The sequence below is a fragment of the Heloderma suspectum genome, chromosome 4, assembly GCF_057233095.1.
Source record: "Heloderma suspectum isolate Gila_16-S chromosome 4, 16-S_ref, whole genome shotgun sequence".
Classification (NCBI taxonomy): domain Eukaryota; kingdom Metazoa; phylum Chordata; class Lepidosauria; order Squamata; family Helodermatidae; genus Heloderma; species Heloderma suspectum.
Window position 1 is genome coordinate 21,096,545 of NC_139461.1, and position 23,048 is coordinate 21,119,592.

The 23,048-nt window shown below is 47.1% G+C and overlaps 1 protein-coding gene across 9 annotated transcripts in view; it reads left to right on the forward strand.

Moving 5' to 3' along the window:
• CYRIB (CYFIP related Rac1 interactor B) overlaps positions 1-23,048 on the forward strand; it is a 99,914-nt gene that overhangs the window by 22,950 nt on the left and 53,916 nt on the right. For 4 of the 9 annotated variants that reach the window (XM_084848803.1, XM_084848806.1, XM_084848799.1 and 1 more), the window contains exon 1: positions 16,708-16,854. The exons of 3 other annotated variants lie outside the window; for them this stretch is intronic. The gene's annotated coding sequence lies outside the window, so the exon portion shown is untranslated. Of the gene's footprint in view, positions 1-14,095; positions 14,188-15,796; positions 15,936-16,707; positions 16,855-23,048 lie in introns of those variants that run through there. 2 more of the 9 variants (XM_084848809.1, XM_084848810.1) reach the window with 2 other exon arrangements.

Sequence of the window (23,048 nt, forward strand, 5' to 3'; positions counted from 1 at the left end):
ACTTGAATTACTGTGATGTTGAATGGTTTGCCTTGGATTCGTACTGAGATCATTCTATCATTTTTAAGATTGTACCCCAGTACTGCTTTTCCCACCCTTTTGTTGACTATGAGTGCTACTCCATTTCTTCTAAGGGATTCTTGCCCACAATAGTAGATATGATGGTCACCGCCTGGGATAATTTCATCTAGCTCTTAGGAAGAGTGTCTTGGGTTGCCTCTGGGTATTTCTACCCTATTGTCTTGGAATGGCTACTAAACCACTTTCTCTCCAGGGGCCTGTTGGGAATTATTCCATGACAGAGAAGTTCTCAGCACCCTAGTCAAGCTACAATTCCCAGAATTTCTTGGGGTGAAGCCATGGCAGTTACACTGGTGTAAAACCAAGATAGGTTTGTGGTATGGAATATTTTTTGGGGGGATATACATTCTACTTTATAAATTCTTCTATTTGAACATGTCCTCTGTTTGATGGACTGTCTAGTCCAAGTCCAGTTTAAAAATTAAAAATCCTCAGAAGCAGGGTTGATTTAAAACAAATTGATTTAAATCATGATTTAAATTGTTTCTCTGAAGGACTCAATTTTATCATTAGTAGGGAAGATTCTATTTCTTCATCATTTTTAGTAGAAGTACATTATTGTTTAATATAATCTTAATACATATTTGGAGGTGTTGGTTTCATTAGAAGGTAGGTTCACACTTAACAATTATTCTGAATTGTTTTCAGATTAATTTTCATCAAAAAGAGGATGATAATTTGGTCATCTTAGTAGTAAAGCAGAATGAACTTATGATGGTCTTATAGGCCCCTTCCAACCTGACTATTGTATTATTCTTCCCTACTATAGTAATAGAATCATAGAATAGTAAGGTTGGAAGGGGCCTGTAAGACCGACGAGTCCAACCACCTGCTTAATGCAGGAATCCAAGTCAAAGCATCCCTAAAGGTGGCTGTCCAGCCTCGTCTTGGATGCCTCCAGCGTGGGAGAGCCCACCACCTCCCCAGGTAATTGGTTCCATTGCCGTATTGCTCTAACAGCCAGGATGATTTTCCTGATGTTCAGCCGGAATCTGACTTCCTGTAACTTAAGCCCATTATTCTGCATCCTGCACTCTGGGATGGTCGAGAAGAGATCCGGGCCTTCCTCTCTGTGACAGCCTTTCAAGTCCTTGAAGAGCGCTATCATATCTCCCCTCAGTCTTCTCTTCTCAAGGCTAAACATGCCCATTTCTTTCAGTCTCTCCTCGTAGGGCTTTATTTCCAGTCCACTGATCATCTTTGCTGCCCTCCTCTGAACCCTCTCCAGTTTGTCTGCATCGTTCTTAAAGTGTGGTGCCCAGAACTGGACACAGTACTCCAGATGAGGCCTAACCAGTGCTGAGTAGAGGGGAGCTAGTACTTCACGTGATTTGAAAGCTATACTTCTATTAATGCAGCCCAAAATAGCATTTGCCTTTTTTGCAACCACATCAGATTGTTGGCTCATCTTCAGCTTGTGATTGACAACAATTCCAAGATCCTTCTTGCTTGTAGTACAGCCAAGTATCCCCCATCTTGTAACTGTGCATTTGGTTTCTTTTTCCTAGGTGCGGAACTTGGCATTTATCCCTATTAAATGTCATTGTTTTCTGCCCAACGCTCTAGTCTATCAAGATCACTTTGAATTCTTTCGGTCTTCCATGATATTAGCTATCCTGCCCAATTTTGTGTCATCTGTAAATATGAACAGCATTCCCTGCACCTCCTCCTCCAAGTCATTAATAACAATGTTGAAGAGCACTGGGCCCAGGACTGAGCCCTGCGGTACCCCGCTTGTTATCGCTCCCCAGTTTGAGAAGATCCCATTGATAAGCACTCTTTGAGTCCGATTCTGTAGCCAACTGTGGATCCACCGGATCGTTGTTTCATCTAGCCCACTTTGAGCTAGTTTGCTCATCAGGATATCATGGGGCACTTTGTCGAAAGCTTTGCTGAGGTTGAGGTATATTATGTGCACAGCATTCCCACAGTCCACAAAGGAGGTTACTCGATCAAAAAAGTGAGATCAGATTAGTTTGGCAGGATTTGTTCTTGGTGAGGTTGTATTTCTATTTAAATTATAGCAATTCTTTCCAACGATGCATCCATACATATAAATTAGCAGATGCAAACTGTATACACATCTGTATCCTCCTTTGTCCTCTATTTTGGTGATGCATTTCCTCTTTTGGGGGTAATGTATAAGTGGCTGCCCTATAGAGAATGCCCTTTGTCCCCGTTATCTAGAATGTGGACCATGGGAATGCTGTAGACATCATATACCTCGACTTCAGCAAGGCTTTCGACAAAGTGCCCCATGATATCCTGATGAGCAAACGAGCTCGAAGTGGGCTAGATGAAACAACGATCCGGTGGATCCACAGTTGGCCACAGAATCGGACTCAAAGGGTGCTTATCAATGGGACCTTCTCAAGCTGGGGAGAGGTAACGAGTGGGGTACCGCAGGGCTCAGTCCTGGGCCCAGTGCTCTTCAACATTTTTATGAATGACTTGGAGGAGGAGGTGCAGGGAATGCTGATCAAATTTGCAGATGACACAAAATTGGGCAGGATAGCTAATACTTTGGAAGACAGAAACAAAATTAAAAGTGATCTGGATAGACTGGAGCACTGGGCAGAAAACAACAGAATGACATTTAATAGGGATAAATGCCAAGTTCTGCACCTAGGAAAAAGGAACTAAATGCACAGTTACAAGATGGGGGATATGTGGCTCAACAACACTACAAGCGAGAAGGATCTTGGAATTGTTGTAGATCACAAGCTGAAGATGAGCCAACAATGTGATGTGGCTGCAAAAAAGGCCAATGCTATTTTGGGCTGCATTAATAGAAGCATAGCTTCCAAATCCCGGGAAGTACTAGTTCCCCTCTACTCAGCACTGTTTAGGCCTCATCTGGAGTACTGTGTCCAGTTCTAGGCACCACACGTTAAGAAGGATGCAGACAAACTGGAGAGGGTTCAGAGGAGGGCAACAAGATGATCAGGGGATTGTAAACAAAGCCCTATGAAGAGAGACTGAAAGAACTGGGCATGTTTAGCCTTGAGAAGAGAAGACTGAGGGGAGATAGGGTAGCGCTTTTCAAGTATCTGAAAGGCTGTCACAGAGAGGAAGGCCAGGATCTCTTCTTGATCATCCCAGAGTGCAGGACATGGAAGAATGGGCTCAAGTGACAGGAAGCCAGATTCTGGCTGAACAGCAGGAAAAACGTCCTGACTGTTAGAGCAATATGACCACGGAACCAATTACCTGGGGAGGTGGTGGGCTCTCCCACACTGGAGGCGTTCAAGACGAGGCTGGACAGCCAGCTGTCAGGATTCTCTGCCTTGGATTCCTGCATTGAGCGGGGGGTTGGACTCAATGGCCTTGTAGGCCCCTTCCAACCCTACTATTCTATGATTCAATGTCCATTAGAGTGCCGGAGGAGGAGCAGGTGTGCTGATGGGCTTCCTACCAGGGACAGAGCTAGTATCTGGACTCTATACAGAAGGGTGCTTGGCTTTTCATCAGCAGTTCTCCCAGAACACACAGTACCGGGCTAGTCATTCTACATGGGAGGGGAAGTTCCAAAAGTCTTGACCCTGGAGTCTTATGTCAGCCGCCCTTGGAGCCAGGCATGCATTATTTGGCCAGACTATGCAGGGGCAGCCCAGAGCACATTAGGCTATCCCTGGGCAGCAGAGGGCCGCATTCTCTTCATTCAGGGCTGCTCCAAGGAGTAGCAGCAGCAAGGGTTAGAGGTTGCTCCCTGCTCCCAATTTTTCCTGCTACTCCATTCATTCTCCCTGCTTCCAGTCACAGGATATTAAGGTCCCAGAGAACATAGATTTCATCCAGTCTTGCCCAACCTGGCACCCTCCAGGTGTGCTGGGCTACAACTCCCAATGGCCATGCTGACTGAGGATGATGGGAGTTGTAGTCCAGCACATCTGGAGGGTGCCAGGTTGGGGGAGGCAGGATTAAATCTTTGTTTTGCCCTTGGGTTGCCAGCTCTCCTGCTTTGGCCACAAGCTTCAGGTGTTGGGGTCCATCCCCGGAGTGACAAATTTAAATCGTGGGGTTTTCAGCTACCCTTGAATCTTGGGTCTGGGAGATTGCCAGCAATCCTACTTGGAAACCTCAAAACTTCAAAAAAAGACTTCAAAAATACCATCACTTTGAAGAATGAAATTTTGCAAAACAAGTCCATCCCCCTGCTCCAAATGTTGCACCAAATTTCCAATTTTATTTCCCGTAGAGAAATGGAGGGCATGGGGGAAATCCTCGCCTGAAAAGAAAAAGCCCTGGCGTTCACTCCCCGCCCCCTGGATTTTTCAGTTCTGTTCTAGTTCGGCCCGTTTCTTGCAGGGCTACATCCCTGGACCATCCGTAGGTACCTGTTTTGTTTTTCTTGGCAGTCCCCATGACATCACAAGGTTCCATCCTATGACATCAGGAGGTTCCATCCTTTGGTCTGCCTCATGAGTCTCAGGCTTTGGAACACTGAAGACCTGGGCACCCTCCTAAGAATGGTCTTTGCTGCCCCTTCACTCCCCCAAACTAGTTTTCCTGGACTCACTCCTATTCTCATGCAGAAGATCCCACATTCAATCCCATGTACTTAAAAGATCTTGGGCAGCAGGCCAGGGAAAGACCCCTTCCTGAGACCTTGGAGAGCTAGTGCCAATCACAATCACTGCTACTGGCCTAGGGGAGCCAATGGTCTAACTTGTAAATGCAGCTTTATGTATTCATATATAAAATGCTAGATTGAAACTGGCCCTTGGAGCATTTTAAAGGACAAGCGCTTTGCCTACTGTAGTGTAACCTGACTCAAAAATATGACCTTACACCTCCTCTTGAAAGTGCCATCTCCAGCACACGAGATAATGGATCAGCATCCCAAGCTACTTACCAGAAGCAGCTTGGCGATCTGGTTACCATATACCTCACCCTTCCTGTCCCTTTCTCTCCTTGCTGTGCTTAGATTGTAGACTCAGGATGCATTTATAGTTGCCAATTACCAGTTTAAAAATGAGGAGATGATGATAAGTTTGCTAGATGCCTTTCTAAAAGAAAAAGTAATTCAAGGCTCATTACAATACAATTAAAACACAGAAAATTTAAAACAGCTGCAACATCTATCCATTAAAATACAACCACCCCATAAAACATCGGTGACAACCATAAACAATGCAGCTGATGCATTGAACAGCCCAGCATTTCCCATTGAATGCCTGCGATCAGAGGAAAGTCTTGGTGCCAAAAAGATGACAGTGTTTGTTCCAGGCAGGCCTTGCTGGGGAGAGCATTTCACAATTGGAGGGCCACCACTGAGAAGGCCTCCTCTCTTGCTGCCCTCCTGTGAACCTTGCTTGGAGGAGGAATTTGGAGGAGGGCATCAGATGCTGATCGCAGGGTATGATTAGGTTAATATTGGGAGAGGCGCTCCGTCAGGTATTGTGGTCCTGAGCTGTAAAGGCTTTTTAGTTAAAACCACCATCAGGAGACCCCTCCTAAATCTGAATTTGTAAAAATGTCAACTTCTCTCCTGATCCAAATAGCCACAGGATGAGACTATCCCGACTGGGACTATGGTGGGGGCAGAAGGATAAACCCCGCCCCCCCAATGATGTAGTCTGGATGGGTTGGGGGCTGCTGGCGTTATTTACTTAAAAGGAAATCATACAATTACTAATTCTCTGAATACTGTCTCATATGTTTTGGCCAGAAGTATAGCAAGGACAGGAAATGGCAGAGGAAGCATGAGGTATGTGGTGAGCTGCATGCAGCTTGGTGGGTCTCTAATGATACCAGGTCAGGGTTTAGGTGGAGCTTTTAATTCTTTTTACGGTCTGCGTCTGATAGGAGTGTGATGCGTGGACGTATTCCAGGTTTCTTCAGTCATGGAATATGTCAGATGATTATGGTAATGGTCCAAAAACCATTTTGTTTTTTCTAGCATGGATTTTTTCCCCTTGAGCCAAATGAAGCTAGTAAGTGTGTTTGTGGAGAGATTAAAGCCGAGAGCTTCCAAGATGCAGAAATACTGCCATATACCTAATGACAACGCAGTTCTAGAAAGGTGATGGTTAATTGGTTGTTACATTTGGAAAACAGGTAATCAATGCATGGGCTGGGAAAATCTGCAGTCTGCAGTCTAGTGCCAATACTTGGCCACTGGCAGGTGCATATGTGGAAGCTGAATGTGAGTCCCAGTAGGACTGGAACTGCATTAGACGGAATGCTGGGGCAGACATTTACAGGACAGCCAATCCTGAGACTGAGTCAATTGCAGCTCAGGGTCTAAAGCAGCCATCCCCAATGCTGGCTGAGGGATGCTAGGAGTTGTAGTCCAACACATCTGGACAGCACGAACTTGGGAAAGGCTGGTGGAAACCAAGAAATTAATCATGAAGGATTGGGCTATAAAACCGTTGTGTCATTTGTTCGTTCGTTCGTTCATTCATTAACCTGCCTTTCTAACAGAAAATGGTGCTCAAGGCAGCTATGTTTTACTAAGATTTCCTTAGCTGGGCAACACGCCTATAAATAAAATAAATTACAGGTTTGTTGTATGTTTCTAAAATGCTTTGAAGTGCACTTTATTCTTCTACACTGTGGACCAGTGTAGTTTGCTGTCCACTTGGGCAGGGAAGAGCTGCATTCAGATTACTTCTGAGCTATGAATCACACCATGAGTAACCTTGGGCCAATCTCTCTTAGCCAAGCCTAACCTACCTCATAGGGTGGTTGTGTGGATCAATGGGAGGGGGCACGTATAATGCCCTCAACTCCTTGATGGAAGGGTAGGAAACAAATATGATTAATTCTAGAAATAGGACAGCGTCTGGGGTGCTGTAGTCGTGGGCTGTCTACATCCGAAGGGGTTTTGGACTAGATATCGCTCGAAGCTCCTTCCAGTTCTGATTCTGCGACCCTTTTTGTCAAGGAATGTAGCTTAACTGTTTGTACCCAAAAGTAGGAATAAATGACAACTGGAAAGTGATAGTGCATACAAAACAGTTTATCAAGGTCAAACGATCTCTCATCTAGCAGGATATCTATAAGAGTCTAAGGTTTCCCCGATATCATAGTAGCAAACAACAGCAATGTTACTGCCAGACCCTGATAAATGGAAGTGGTAACAAAGTCCTCTGCCTGAAGCAGGATTGACTCCCAGGTGCTCTTCAGCCTTCTCCTTAAATTCAGGCCACTACCTTTTCTTCATCTGGCAAGTCATGGCCTGGGGATGCTCCACCCACCCACCAACTAACTAGTGGAGCAAAAAAGAGTACGGCAGCTTTCCCCAACCTGTTGCCTTCCAGATGATTTGGACTGCAAGTCCCAGCATTCCTGACCATTGGCTATGTGGGTTGGGCTGATGGGACTTGAAGTCAAAAACATCTGGAGGCACCAGGTTGGTGAAGGCTGGAGTGGACATCAAGGGGCTTATTGCAGGCTATAATATACAGTTGTCTCCTTGGCCTGCAGCTAGGGATGTTGGAGAAATCCACAACAGAATCAAATGAGTTTGGATTTCTATGAATCCAACACGCAGATTCTGCACTGGACCAGGTTTTCCCAAGTCGCACGAATTCCACAGACTTGCAGACCATTTTTTTTTAACTTTTCAGAATTTTGCGCAAATTTAGTAATAGAAAAATACACATTAAAAAACGGCCAAAAATGTGCATTTCCCCCATAGGTTAAAGCAGGAAAATGTGCATTTTGCTGGGATTTGTTCATTTAAGTGGGGGGATTTGTGCATTTCTGCGAAAGTGAATTTGCACACATTTGGGAAATTGGAAAAAATCCAGTTCCATCCATGAGTGGATGATGGTATGTAAGGCACCTAACAATCTGCAAAACACAGAGGGAATGAATTTTACAGTATCCATACATCCCTACCAGCACCAACAACAATCATGAGAGGTGGGAGCAATGCCTCTTGGCTTGTGCTGATTTCAAGGACTGGCATGGCAGTTTGTCTGCTGCCCAGTTTTTTAAAAAAGTCAGGCATCACTTCTATATTGCCCTTAAATCTGGGGATTTGAACTTCTCTCAGCCTGAGGGCTGAATTCCATTTTGTAGATGCTCTTGGGGGACACAGTCCAGTACTGGGCGAGACTGAAGGCAAACGGGTGAGCCCCAAATGCCAAACATACCAAGCATGCCAAACATACCAGCATATTGTAGTTTAAAGCTCTTGCTGCCAGTAAATCAGGCTTGGGGAAGGGGGACTGCACAAAAGCCAGGAAACCAGCAAATCATCGGTGGTTGGGGGGAGAGGGGGATGTGGCCATTGGGGCAACCCAGGATTTTGCGCCCAAGCCTGAGTTTCTGCATCTGTGCCTTAAACAGACATGTTCTGAAAGCGGCATACACACAGGCTGCTTCCAGATGAGTGAGTCCTGTTTCAAAGATTTATATACTGCCTTTCAAGGCAAAACCCTCTGAACATGGCTTACATCAGACCAAGATACTTATCACACAAGTGGGGCCCTGGTACTAATAAATCACAGCTCTTCTGCTGAAAAGCTGCAAGCGGAACAGCAATTGACTTTCCACACTATTGGCAATAGTGCACTTTTTCTCTATATTAATCTCACCATATTCTGTCCAAATCAGTGGGTGTGACAAAGCTTCTGTAGACAGAAAAGGGGATGATTTAATCACTTCAGTGGCCACTGAAGAAGAAAAAATTCCAAGAATCCTTACAAATCTAAAGATCAATAATTTAATAGAGAGAGCATATTCATTTAAGCATGTTTGCCCTGCAGGTCTAAGATTGCAGGGTAAGAAATATAGATAACATTTAACAGCACAGCTACTGATGAGAGTGGAAGCTGAAATGTTAGGTCAAAATGTATTTGTAAAAATACACTGTTAGTCTTTCATACATACGTGCGCACGCGCGCGCACACACACACACACACACACACACACTATACGTTGAAGGACAGCAGTACTGGAACTTTAAAACCAAGGTAATAAAATAATGTAGGAACTCTCAAACACAGGTCTAAAGTCCACGTAGAAAAGGCAGGTGGTGGTGAAGGTGGGATCTACAGGATATTCTCCTTGGCAGGCACAATACCTTTAATTGAGCTTAAACCCCACTCCCTAAATGCCACTTCCTGAGCAAAAGGAGGGCCACACCCACTCTCTGCATCACTCATAAGAGTAACTTGGGGCAGCTCTCCTACTTAACAGCCTCTTCCTGGGGAGTACAGGGATAACTCTGCCTTGTCACCAGCAGTTATAACCGTATGCCCAGGGTGGGAAACCGGTGGCCCTTCAGATGTTGTTTGACTATAACTCCCATCATCCCTGGCCATTAGCCATGCTGGCTGGGCTGATGGGAATTGAAGTCCAGCAACATCTGAAGGGCCACAGGTTTCCCACTCCTGCTGTATGCCCATTCCTCTCCTACTATCAGAAACCTGTGTACAAAGTGTGGCTTAGTTGCTTTCCAGCCCCCCCCCCCGATGAGGGGGTGGGGCTTTGGGGAGGGGCCTCATTTGAGGCCCCGCAGCCCAGATGGCCTCACCTGGTAGGCCACAGGTTCCCCACCCCTCTTTTAACTGGAGATGCCAGAGGTCAAACCCGGGACCTTCTCCATGCAAAACATGCACTCTTCCACTGAGCTATGGGTGAAACACTTCTGGCCATAATATTCCCCTCTTGGGCAGAAGGTGTGTGAAGCAGGACCTTTCCCGATGACCTCAGTAGGTAAGGTGCTCAGAGGGAGAGAGGTGCATTTTGAGATATGCAGTCCCAGGCCAGGCAGTGTCTTAAAGTTCAAGTTCAGCACCTCAAATTGAGTTGCGCCACTAGTAAGTTATACAGACTGGGTTCACATGATACCACAACCCATTGTGGATTGTTGTTTGAAACAAGCCATGGTGGGTTGTCGTGTTGTCTGAACCCGAACCACTTCCCTCAGGGTGGCTTGTTTTTCGCCAACAAACTACCCTGACAACCCATGGTTTGTTCTAGGAGTCGTTTAACCCACAGTGGGTTGGCATGTCATCCAAACCTGGCAGACCCAACCCATCGTGACTTGTGGTGATTGGGCAGCAAGCCGCTTGGCAAGAGCGGAATCCCCCCGCTGCTCTTTCCAAGCAATCTTGCCCAAACTGCACTTTGGAGGGGCTGTCACTCGTTCACCAACCCCTTAAAAAAACCCAAAACAATGGGGCTGGAAGATTATTTCTTTCAGCCCCAGGAATTTGCACAAATCTCTTGGTATTTTTTTTAACAGCTTTTTGCAGTTGTGCAAGTACTCACTTGGGCGGTCAAAAATACGTATATATAGCCTTGCCTATTGCCTTGTATGTTTCAGCTTTCAAAGGGAGGGAACCACACTATGAAACATGCAAGGTAATTGTCAAGACGGGAGTGCATATGGACAACTCTGACAGCCCTTGACAGTTGACGGGGGGGGGGAGGGGAAGGGGTCAGGATTGCCCCCGTAGCAAGGTGATCCCCAGGGTTTTAAGTGCTGAGGAGATACTTGGAGGTGCCCTGTTTCTGTTCCACATTTGCCTGAGTCTCCAGCCAGTCATTTTAAGAGAGATCTGGGGTCCACCCGCTTTTCATGGCTCTCATTTCAAGCAGTTACTACTGCGGTTAAAATAATGTAATAACAAAAAATTATGAAGAGATCTGTGGAAATCTCTGTGGCCAAAATAATGATAAAATATTCTGGCCCCTTTTGCCCAAATAATGGGGCACTTTTTTTTAAGCCAGGGAACAAAAAAGGGGTTGGTAGCGGGTAGGGGGATGGGCAGAGAAGATCTGCAACAGACTCCCCTGGGAGCCAGCTGGAGGACCGAAGTGGAAGGAGGGGGAGAACAACCCACGCTAAGCCCAATTGTCTGTCGGGCTCACCGTGGGTTGTTCCGTGAACAACTCACACCATGTGAGTTATTCGCCAGGATGGGTTGTCATGTCATGTGAACTCACACATTGTCTCTTCTTCCAACACCTTTTGAGAGAAGATCTGCATGGTTGTGCACAGCTGTACCTCCCATAAACCATCTTCAAGGCCAGTATTATTACAGCTGAACAGCTGGTGCTGAGAGGGCAGCAACTAGCCGGAGGCCACCTAGTGAGTTCACAGCTGGGGTAAGCTTTGAACCAGGGGAGTTCCAGCCACTTGCATTTAGCATCCTTGTTGCACTAGCACTCATTAAATGCAGAGAAGCTCCACAAGGCAACACAGCCCCAGTGGGACTACTTCTCCAAACACTATATATATCTGAGATGAAAATGAACTTGCAGAGATCAAAGAGACTAACTAATCAAACCTTTGAGGTGTCAGAAAGAAGCAGTGCTGTCAGTCCCCTCTCCATAGCACAGAATCTTTTCTAGAGCAGTTGCCATTCCTCGCTTTTTAAGATCTTGCATCACAAGACCAGCTTCTCTTTCTGTCTTTTTTAATAGCAGCTAATAACAGAACGGAACTAACTGAGGCACGACATGTGTTTCCTCCATTCGCTTTTGGACAAGTAACAGGCGCTGTAAAAAGGTCCCCTAAATGAGCCTTCCTCCAACCTGGTGCCCTCTAGATGTGCTGCACCACAACTTCCATCATCCCCAGCCAGCATGGCCACTGGGCATCATGGGAGCTGTAGTCTAACACATCTGGAGGGCACCAGGTTGGGGACAGCTGCCTTAGATAAACAGCACCGTTGTCAAACATAATAATACAACCAATTTGTAATTGCTCTGTATGAATGATAGGATGGACACACACACACACACACACACAGTGTCCTTTTGCCACGTGTTAAAAAATTATTCCTGGCTGTTAATTGCTTAAGCTGCCATTCAGATGAAAAGTTGCAGTGAAATACTGTAATTGCTGTTGGTGCCTGAGTCTCTTTCTCTCCCCCGCTTCCAACCCCCGCCCCCCGAATACAAGAGAACCAGCATGGTGCAGTGGTTAGAGCCTTGGACTGGGACTTGAGAGATTTGGGCTCTAGTCCCCACTCGGCCAGGAAGCTTACGGGGTGACTTTGGGCCAGTCACTGACTCTCAGCGTAACCTGCCCCACGGGGATGCTGTAAGGATAAAATGGGGAGGAGGGGGGCCATGTAAGCTACCTGGGGGTCCATTCACATGGGAAAAAGGTGGGATATAAATGTAAGAATAAATCAATACTAAATAAATACAAGAGACCAAGTACTGTTGGGGAAAGCAAGTTAAAACCACAGATACGCAGTTTGAGCTGGAATGCAGGTAGAGTTTTCCGACTCAAAATTGTGGAACTGCATCCTGTGTTAAACTATCCTGGTCCTGCTCTCAGAGAAATCTGAAGATAATACAGTTGCACTAGGTCAGTGAAACCATTATCGCCTGCTGCCCGCATGATATTAAGCCAGCTGCTCTTTATCTTTAACTGGGGACTCTCAAGTGTATTACCACAGCAGCTACTTCAGGTGCTGGCTGAAGGTTGCCATTGTTTCTCTCTCACACCCACCCTCGCACAGCAGGGCTCCTGTGCTTTTTGCAGTGGTGTGGCAGGCAGAAATTAAACTGGTGAAGCTATGTCAATTACTGTTATCTCTAGCCTGGGAGAAGACTTCACCTGTTGATGTTCTGTCTAAATGTCAACCGTTAAAGAAACAGGAGCCCCACCAAAGGGATTTTTTAAAAATCCTAAATCAGTCCCTGAGGTCCCAGTGAATGTATTCATAGACATTGCAGCCTAGGGGGCCTAAGGGTTCAATTGTTAATACAAAACACCCCTTGCATGTGGCATTTTTACAGAGTAACATAAGCAGTATACAAACCTTGACTGTCACTCGCTTTCCAGGGTCTTGGGCAGAGGTCTTCCCCATTCCTTCCTGCCTGATCTTTTGGACTGGAAATGCCAGGAACTGAACCTGGGACTTTTTGTGTGCAAGTTATGGGCTTGATCACTGAGCCAAAGCCACTCCCCTAAGAAGATTAAGGGCTAGAGTGAAAAGGCTTCAAAGTGCTACATGACATATGAGAACCAGTGTAGTGTAGGCAAGCCGGTGTGATGTGGTGTTGTGTAGTGGTTAGAGTGTTGGACTGGGACTTGGGAGATCCGGCTTCAAGTCCCCACTCAGCCATGAAGCTCATTGGGTGACTTTGGGCCAGTCACTGACTCTCAGCGTAACCTACCCCACAGGATTGTTGTAAAGATAAAATGGAGAGGAGGAGGGCCATGTAAGCCACTTTGGGGTCCATGCATGAGGAAAAAAGGGTGGGATATAAATGTAATAATAAAAATAATAACTATGTAAATATAAGTAGACCTGAAGCCATTTTATAAAATGAAAAGCTGCTTTAGGAGGAGAAACTTAGAGCAGAGAAGCAGTACAGGAAGGGGGAGGGAGTGCATAACCCTTTCCCTTCCGGTTGTTTCCAGCTTCAGCTCCCCCTCCACCACAGCTCTTCCCCCTACAATAACTGTTAGGGCAAAGAACTTGGTGGACATGAGGCAGGGAAGAGCAGCTGCTTGAGGAGATAATTTGGAGGGGGGACATGGTGGGCAGGAAAGGGGATTAAGCCTGGATGAAGGAGAAAGGGGGATAGGGCCTTCTTGGTAGTCCCCCCTCCACACACACACACTTGTGGAACTCAGTTCCAGTTGATGTCTGCCAGGCCCCATCGTTATAGGCTGCAACCAGGCCATAGAAACATATTCATTTACCTTGGCCTATAAGTGACCTGGGACTTTGAGAGCCGCTGTATATATGGTGCTGTTTTAATTTTTAAAAATCTTTTTCATACTGTTTTTATCACTGTTTTATTCTGTGTTGTGGTTTTAAATTTTATATGTGTTGTGGTTTTTAAATTTTGGGTGGTTTTACCTTAAAGGGCGGCTTAGAAACCGTTTTACACAAATAATAAATAAAAGTAAAAATTGCCTGAGAGGGCAGTGCCAGCTCCAGGTTTTTGAGGGCCCGTTGGCAAGGCACCCTCAATGGGCCTTCTCCCTCAGCGAGTCTACCTTCTCACCACCATTGGCACCAACTGCTATTGCTTCCCATCCTTCTTCTCAACATTGCTGTTGCTTGCTTGACAGGCAGAGAGCTGGTGAGCAAGTGGGCAGCAGCATCTACTGCTCCTCCTCCTCACCACCACCGCCGCCGCCGCCGTTGTCTGGGCCAGAACAAGAAGCAGGTGAACAAGCAGGTTGCCAGGCAAAGAGGAGGAGCAAATCCAGGGGATTTTTGTGAGTGGGCCCCTGTTGGGGTGCGGGCCCTCGGCAAGTGCCCAACCATGCCTACCCTTGATGCTAGCCCTGTGAGAGGGGGAGCACTTGTAGGTGAGAATCAGCCAGCCAGTGAGATAGATTAAGCATGTGCAAATGCCTGTTTGCCAAGTAGCCTTTGGGTTATGAGGACAGCACAGGGTCGGGAAAGCTTTTTAAGTTCCACCAACTTGGAGTGTTCAAGGCCGCTGGCAGGAAAAGTAGCTATTCAGTTGTGCAGTTGGTGCTCTGTGCAACCAGCTGTGTAACATGTGGCAGGATTCAGACAAAAGAAAGACCCTTTTGGCTGCAGAAGTTATTGTCAAAGTGCCTCAGTCAAAATGCCTCATGGGAAACACCAGAGAAATGTTTGTACTTGGGCTGTTTCCTTCTCTGCTGAAGCAATAAATTAACTGTGTTTCTCTTTTGAAGGTTAAAGTTCATACATAAAGTTGTTGGCGGGGGGGGGGGGGATTATTCTTATAGTACCTTGTGGTATAGGCCTAGGGGACTCACATGACTGAATACTCTTCCATACAAAACGGCAGGGCCTACCAGGGCTGTCGGTTGGTTGCTGAGGGGTCAGGGCCAAAAGCAAAATTGATGGGGCCGAACCTACACAAAATATCAGCTTATTGTAACTCTTACTGCCACTAACTGCGCCTTAGGAGAGGCATTTCAGCCGTTTAGAATGGAGAAAAAGCTACACAAAAGCCTGGAAACGGTGGTTGGGCGAGAGAGGGTGGGGTCAAGGAAGTGGGCATGGCCACATGCAGAAACCCAGGAGGGCCAGATTTGGCCCAGAGGGCCTGAGGTTCCCAACTGCTGTTCCAGTGCATTTTGGGAAAATTAAAATGGCGGGCAGCCTCTCGGACACAGCTGCCTGCTACCTGGTACGCCCACTGCCAGGGGAGCAAGTAGGTAGTGGGGCCTGCTGGTGTCAGCAGGAAGACCACCCCAGGCACTTTGCCAGGAGCCCCCTCTAACCTGAAGCTGGCTCCAGGGCAGGGTTCTAGCTTAGCCTGCTCCCTGATGTGCCAGTTTTCTATACACATGTTGCTGTGGTTAAAAGATGAAGCAGCATTCAGTGATGCGATTCCCATCTTCAGTCTGAAGTGTTACTGCTCTGACACGGGTTTACTCCCTCAGTGAGAGCTAGACCCTTGTCTGTGTCTGAAGTTCGGCTCAAAATGTGACCTGCTCATGACCTTTCATAGTCATCATGTAAAAAGTGAAGGCTTATGCCTTCCAATGTGCCGTGGGGGCAGAAGGAGCAGGCCAGGGCCTAGCTAGGTAACACAGCTTCAGCCTTTTGATAATATTCTGAGGAGAGTGAAGTGTTTTAAAAATCGCCCCCCACCCCACTCTCCAGCTCAGACTAAACCTGGGGCTTGGGAGGCATCTGATGAAGGCAAATGCTTATGAAGCTTATGCTTTCATGGACCAGCCGAAATGTGTATCTTTAAGGGGCCACAAAACCCTTTCGTCACTTTTGCTGCGACATGGCTACGCCTCTGGAAAAAAACAAACAGAAACGCTGCTCCAAATCAAATTATTCAGTAAGGCTGGTTGCAATGAGATGCTCGCGGCCAGCAGACCATGCTGGCAGTGAGCTTCTAGTCCATGCAGATAAACGACGTGCTCTCCACGCTGTAAAGAGGAAGCAGCTGCACACCTGGTAAATGAAAGTACTACAAACCGTGGTGGGGGGAAATATATCCCCCGAGCCGGGGTGTGTGCGTCATCACCCCATCTTGGGAGGCATACAGTGAATACTCAGCCTACAGGCAGCACAGCCCTATGCAACGCCGTGGAGCGTGCACGTCTGCCCGAGAGCAAGTCCCGCGGGCTTCAGTGGGGCTTATTCCGAGGTATGGGGCGGCAGCCCTAACTCTGGGCATCGTTATCCACAGCAGGCTGAGACGCAGCCTTGCTGGGCTCGCCTCGGGGACGCCAGTGTGCGGCTTTTGTTCCCGAGGGGGTTTTGGTTTTCACGGGGAGCCGCTTCAAAACGTAGTTTTGGAAAACACTTTGAATGCTTACATGGCGCATCGTGGCTCGGCATCTTGGGGGTGGGGTGGTGAGGAAACAGGCTGTTCGCAGCCTGGCTTATTTGCAGGGCCCCCCTTCACCGATTTCGGCGTCTGAGCTGCTGCTGCAGGACTCACGCCTTCCTCGGCCTCCCGAGGGGGAAGCGGATAAATTCGCCCGTTGAACCGACGACACCCAAACTTCCTTGTCGATACGCTTTCGCGCCCGCCCGCCTCTCCTTTTCAGCCCAGGCGAGGCAAAGAGAAACACAGCATTCTTCTTCTTTTTAATTCTTTGGTTGTCGCGCCCAGCGAGCATGCGCAGTAGTTTGACGGCCGCCGCCGCCGCCGCAGCAACCGCCCTGCCGCACGCCAACTGGCAGCGAGGGCTGCGCCTCCCGGTACATCCGGGTCACTGGCACGCACGCGCGTGACGCACGCCCGGCGGCGGTCGTCGTCTCCTCCTCCTCCTCGGCAGCCTGGTCCCTGCGGGCGGCTCCGGCGCGGCTGTCGCTACCGCTGCCCACGTCCGTCCCTCCCCTCAGCTTCGGGGGAGGGGGCAGCGCGGTGAGTGCTCTCGAGAAAAGAAGGGGCGGGGGCGGGAAGGCCCCCTCAAAAACCCGCCTCATGCCCCCTCCCCCGCCGCTCGCCTCATAGGCTCGTTCTGCGGCACCGCTTCGCCCCCCCGGCACATGGGCTGGCCCCGCCCCGCCCCCCCCGCGCGCCTCATCCCCGTCTCCATGGGAACCGCCCCTCGTCCCTCTCCTCTCGCCTTCCCTTCCACGTGGGTCTGTGTCGGATTTCGCCGGTCTCGTGGCTCTGCGCCCCTTTCTTCCCTCTCGTCCTTGGGCCTCCCCGCGAGCTTTGCCCCCTTTTAAGAAGGCGCCAGGCGCTTCCCTTCCTGGAGGAGAAGGCTGTCCACGGCTGCTAGTCCCGATGGCTGTAGGCTACCTGCAGGATCAGAGGCAGGATGCCTGTGTGCCTCGGTGGCCGGGGAGCATGGGCGGGAGGGTGCTGTTGCACTCGCGCCCTGCTGGTGGGCTTCCCCTGAGCAGCTGGTTGGCCGCCGTGTGAACAGAATGCTGGACTGGATGGACCCTGGTCTGATCCAGCAGGGCTCTTACGTTCTTCACCACCTTCCGCAGCGCTCCACCTTCTTAGTTCTCGTCCGTGCGGACCCTGGCTGCCCTCCCCACCCTTGCCAAGCTCTCCCCTTTTCTTGGTCGGTCCTCTCAGTGGCTCCCTTCGGAACTGTGTGTGCTTCCCAGATCTTCCACCGAGGTGCTCCCTCCTCCAAAGAGGAGCATAGGAAGCTGCCTTATACTGAGTCAGACCATTGGTCCATGCAGTCCCAGTTGTGGCCACACTGGCAGGCAGTGGCTTTCCAGGCTTTCAGGCAGTGGAGGTCTTTCCCAGTCCTATCTGGAGATGCCAGGGATTGAACCTGGGACCTTTTGCATGCCAAGCAGGTGCACTATCACTGAAGTACAGACCATCCCACACAACTCTTTGTTTTCAGCCTTGTATGCCCCTTTCCCGCTTTTCAAGGTCTCCCCTTTTTGATCCCTACCACCAGTTCTTTACTTTCAACCCTGTCTCCTCTCCTCCATTCTTGCAAAGCTCCCCCCCCTTTTGCCCATGGTTGTTTGTTCTGTTACGCTTCTCCTTCTCTAAAGCCATATTTCTCTTGATCTCTCTCCATATTGTGCCACTTGTCTTCCCCATAGTATCCACCCCGTTCCCTACTAAACTCCAGGTGGATCTGACAACCACCCTATTTTCTTGACTCTTCTTTTCTATGTAAACTTTTTTGCCTCCTGCTGAACCCGATGGTGGATTTATTTTTGATGTGAACTTCTTCTCCCTCCCACCCACACACAGGCCTTCCTTTTTATTCCCTAATGTTACAGCAGTACTCTTCCTCTCAGCCCTCTTCCCTTGACTCCAGGATAACTGCACCCCACCATCCCTGTCACCCACCATCGTGCGCTGTCCATGCACACACTCCTACACATTGTTTCTCCCCATCTCCTTACCATTTCCTCCTTAGCTTTTCTGATACTATTTGAGATGCAGTCCTCTGTCTACTCACTAGCAAACAAGTCCCATTGAAGGACCTACTTCAGAATAAACAAGGATTGGGCTGTATGCCCTTTAGTAAACTCAAGGTAGTTCTGATCCAATTCTTCCTCTCTGCAGGCAGCTTCCTGTTTTCTGATATGAAGCAGTCCCTTATCTGCTGCCTCCACCCTGCACATATCCCTGCTTTTCATGTGAATGGATCTGCCGCTGATTCTCAAGGCTGTGTGCGTCTTCCTCCCATTTCCATATGCTTGTTTCTCCATCTTGTGTTGTAGTCGTGGCTTATATATTTTGTTTGCTGCCCCTCCCTCCTACTAAATTTAGGTGGATCTGACTACAATCCTTCTCCTTTTGTTGTGCCACCCCATACCTTGCAAGGTTTTCATAAATCAGGTGCTATAATGTGTATTGAACACTGGAATGTGCTATAGAAATAAATGTTCCTAAACATTGTCCCAAGCTCCGTGTTTAATGCTCGCACTTGAGTTCTGTTTATGAGATAGAATTTGCATGTGGCTTCTAATCAGGTCCTAACTTTGTGCCCTCCATCTATTTCCATGTGATGACTAGTATCTTAGAAGGCTATTAAAAGAATTGGACAGCTTCTTGGGGGCTAGTTTTACCAGTGTCCATTAGGGCGGTAACTTCTGTCTCCCTGATGTTGGGAGCAAATGGAGGATAGCTATTTTAAGTGCCCTTGGGAGGGGCATCTGGCCATTGTTATAGAGAGAGTTGTAAACAAGATAGACTTCTGATCAGATCAGCTAGGCAATTCCTATGATCTTTCAGGTTCTAACTTGTGTCACCTTTGCACATGAATTAATAAAATCCAGCCTTTTTAATATACAATTAAGGGTACAATTCTAACGAGATAGGTGGCTGCCTCCGACCTCGTAGGCAACCACCTATCCGAAGCAAGGCAGAAGAGGCACAGGGGGATCGTTTGCTTCGTGCCTCTCCCGCCTTACTATATTTCGCTAGACAGCCATTTTCGGCTGTCTAGCGGCGGGGGCAGAGGGGGTTGCGACCAGGAGAGGAAGCTGCCGTACAACACGTAGGATGTGTAGTATGCGCAGCTCCGCTCCCCCCACCCTAGAAGGGCCCCACCCCTGCCTCTTTTCATTTGCTTTGAACTCCTCTTCTGAGTGCGGAGGATGGGGCTTCTCTGCCCTGCCTCCAAGGCAGCACAGATGAGGGAGGCGCTCAGTTTTCCAGGAACCGACCTCGGAGTGCAGGATCCGAGGTCAGTTCCTGGGAATGAGCATATCCTATGGCCCTCTAGACAGTGTCTAGCAGCTATAGGGTTGCTCTCTTAGATAGGTCTGTGCCCCAAAGAACTTACAGACAAGAAGACAGGATTATCTATATTTTCCATATAAGCTGCTTTTTTATGAGATCCATATTGCGCATAACATGCCATGCAAATTGGTGGCACTGCATAAAAAATATGCATCCATTATTTCTGTAAACAGACCTTGGGAAGAGTGAGGTAAACAGCTTGCACACACACCAGTGTATAAACATTTTGTGCTGGTGCCAAAAACCTTGAATTACTATTTTTCACTCTAGTGTAGTGCAAGCACATTTTAAGGATCTATATTCTGGTTTTAAAATACGAAGTGTATCTTAGACCCTGGTTCCGGTGATGTTTTCTAGATCTTCCTATTAACTTTGCTCAGCGCTTCTGCAGTTTTCTCTAGAAAACTTAACTCTTTCCCATCCTGCCTGTAGTTTCTGTGGAGCCAATCATGGGTTGCTCAGCAAAGGCAGAGGTGGCGGGTGCGCTGTGGGCAGTGTGTCCGCTCTGTAATGCACAACAAGCCATGGGCTGTTGTGTCGTGCGAACTGGCCCTTTATCTTAGTTTTTATTTATTTATTTATTTATTTCATTTCTATACCGCCCAATAGCCGAAGCTCTCTTAGTTCCTCTTGTTGATTTGTATCTTTCTTTATATCAGCGTGCCTCTCTTTCTCTTCCTCCATTTATTAATAGCCCAACCTCTAATCTTTCTGCTACCACAGCCTGTCTTCCTATGTGTGCTGACCTTGCAGGGTGAGGTCTTGTTAGGAGCCTAGGCCCCTGCTCAGACACAGCCTCGCTCATTATAACTGATACTTTTGTCTCTTCACTCACACTGCTGAAGTTACTTTTTTTGTTACGCTTGTACTATCAAATAGTTTATGCTAATGTTATCAGGAGTCTACAGCAGATTTAATTCACTGCTGCCCTCAATCATGTGTTCATTTTCCCTTCAAGAGTGTTGAAAGACAATATTTCCTCTAGTGTGATTGATAACATCCCTGTTGACAGCAGTTGAGTAATACTGATTTCATCATTTAGTTTTGACTCATGAAATATCTTTTGCCTTCCTCCTCATTATCCTGGGCTGCACGCATCTAAAATGTATTTATTGATCCATGTAACTTCATTTATCCATATAACTTCATCCTTCTTCCAAGGAATTCAGAGCAGAATATTTGGATTTCTGAGGTGATCTTCCCTGGTGAACTGCCCACACAGCTTCGGCTATTGGGAGGTATAGAAATGAAATAAATGAATAGGGTTCTGGTCAGCCTCACATTTGGGGCTACTTGGGGCGTATTTGGACTATTCTCTTGGAATATGAGGAGGGACCATGTCTCAGTGGTAGAGCATAATGCTTTGTATGCAGAAGGCCCCAAACTCAGTCCCTGGCATATTCTGTTAAAAGGATATCAACTGTCAGGGCTGGGAAGGATCTTTGCATGAGAACTTGGAGAGCTGCTGCCAGTTAGGGCAGACAAGTACCGGCCTGGATAGACTCGTTATCTGACTCTTTATAGGTCAGCTTCAGAACTTGATGCTGGCTTGTTAAATTTGATGGTATGTCCTATGAAGAATTCATACATTTTTTCTGGCTTGTATTTCTGACCCCTCAGTGACGTATTATATTTCTTCAGGTCTTTGGTCTGTTGCTTTTCTAGGCGACACACTATTTTTTCCCCTAATTACCTTATTTCCTTTTAAAGAATGAAAGCATATGTTGGTTAATGCAGAGTGTATCATTCATTATTAATTTCTGCCTTGTTTTATGAGATATGAATAATATCTTTCACCGTAGGCCTTTGTAAAGAAATATTACACAGAGAAGAATAAATACCTAGCAACTGTGAATCATTGGAGGGCTATAACTTTCATCTGTGGTTCAGGGGTTGATAACCAGAAGAGAGAAGCCATGTAATTGAAAATTCCTTGTTTCACTAACAGTGCAAAGACTAAGACAAAGTTCAAAGTGTAGGTTATTAATCCTCTGCTGTTTGAAGATAATACAATATGTGAAAGCATAGGACAGTAAGGATGCAAATATCAGCTAACTCAATCCCTTGCCCCATGAAGGCATTTCCCATGTATTAGCCCCTTGGCAGATTAACCGTTATCCTGAACAAGTCCCGTGTAAGCCAGTTCGAGCTTTGCAAGAAATGGGTTGTAAGGATAAAAATAGGTGGCCTTAAAGAAGAAGAGAAACCCCAACTCTCTCCCAGGGTACAAAAATAATCTTTACTCAACACAGACATCCAGGCGAGTATCTTTTTCCAAGCCAGCCCAGCATTGCTTTCCTGTCTGATTGGGGCAAATTCATTCTCAACCTTATGTGATGTTCATTAAGTTCTTCAGTTCACGTAAGCATAAGGAGTTGTCTTTTACTGAGTCAGACCACTGGTCCATCTAACTCATTGTCTGCACCAGGGATGGGAAACGTGTGGCCCTCCATAGGGCCTTTCCGGTTGTGTCACCGGAATGCCCTCCCCACAGAGGCTTGCCTAGTGCCTATGTTGTTATCTTTTTGGTGCCAGGTGCCTTTGGTGCCTTTGTATTTTCCCAGGCATTTTCGTTCTTCAGTTCTTGTTTCATCTGTTGCTCCGTTTGTTAATCTTCACACTGCTGATGGTTTTTATTTTGGTTTTATACTGGAGTTTTAAACTTTTAAGAATTTTATACTGTGTTTTGTCACGTTGTATTTTATGGTTTTAACTGTGAACCATGCAAGAGAGCTTCGGCTTTTGGACAGTATAGAAATGTAACAGGTAAATAATAACTGGTCTACGCGGTTTGGCAATGGCTCTCCGGGGTTTCAGATGGAAGTCTTTCCTAGCTTTACCTGGAGATGCTGGGAATTAAACTTGGAACTTTTTACATGCAAAGCATGTGTTCTTCCACTAAGTTAAGTGAACGAGGACAGGACAGAATGCCTCTTCAGCTGTGGCACCCCACAGGTGGAATGCCCTCCCAAGGACGCTTATCTAGCTCCAAGCCTGGTGCCATTTCATTTTCAAGTAAAGACCCTTTTTATTTGCCCAGGTCTTTTGACCTGTTATCAAGGTGATTTTGATTAATAGTTACAGATTTTACTGGTCTAGCTGCTATTATAATGTTCTACATGGTTTTTTTTGTTTCTTGTTTCATGTTGTATTCTCTACTGATTGATTGTTAAACCACCTTGGGAGTTTGTAACTTGAAGGGTAGCATAAAAATAACATAAAGAAATAAGTTATGAGCACAAAAGCAAAACATAGTAATAGACCTTCTTAGGAGAGCTTCCTGGGTTCTGTTTAGGGACAGGAGATAGGATGTATACCTGTTGCACAGCAGTCCATTATGCTTGGGGGTGGAGAGCGGGGAAGAGGTTCTACTATTGCTC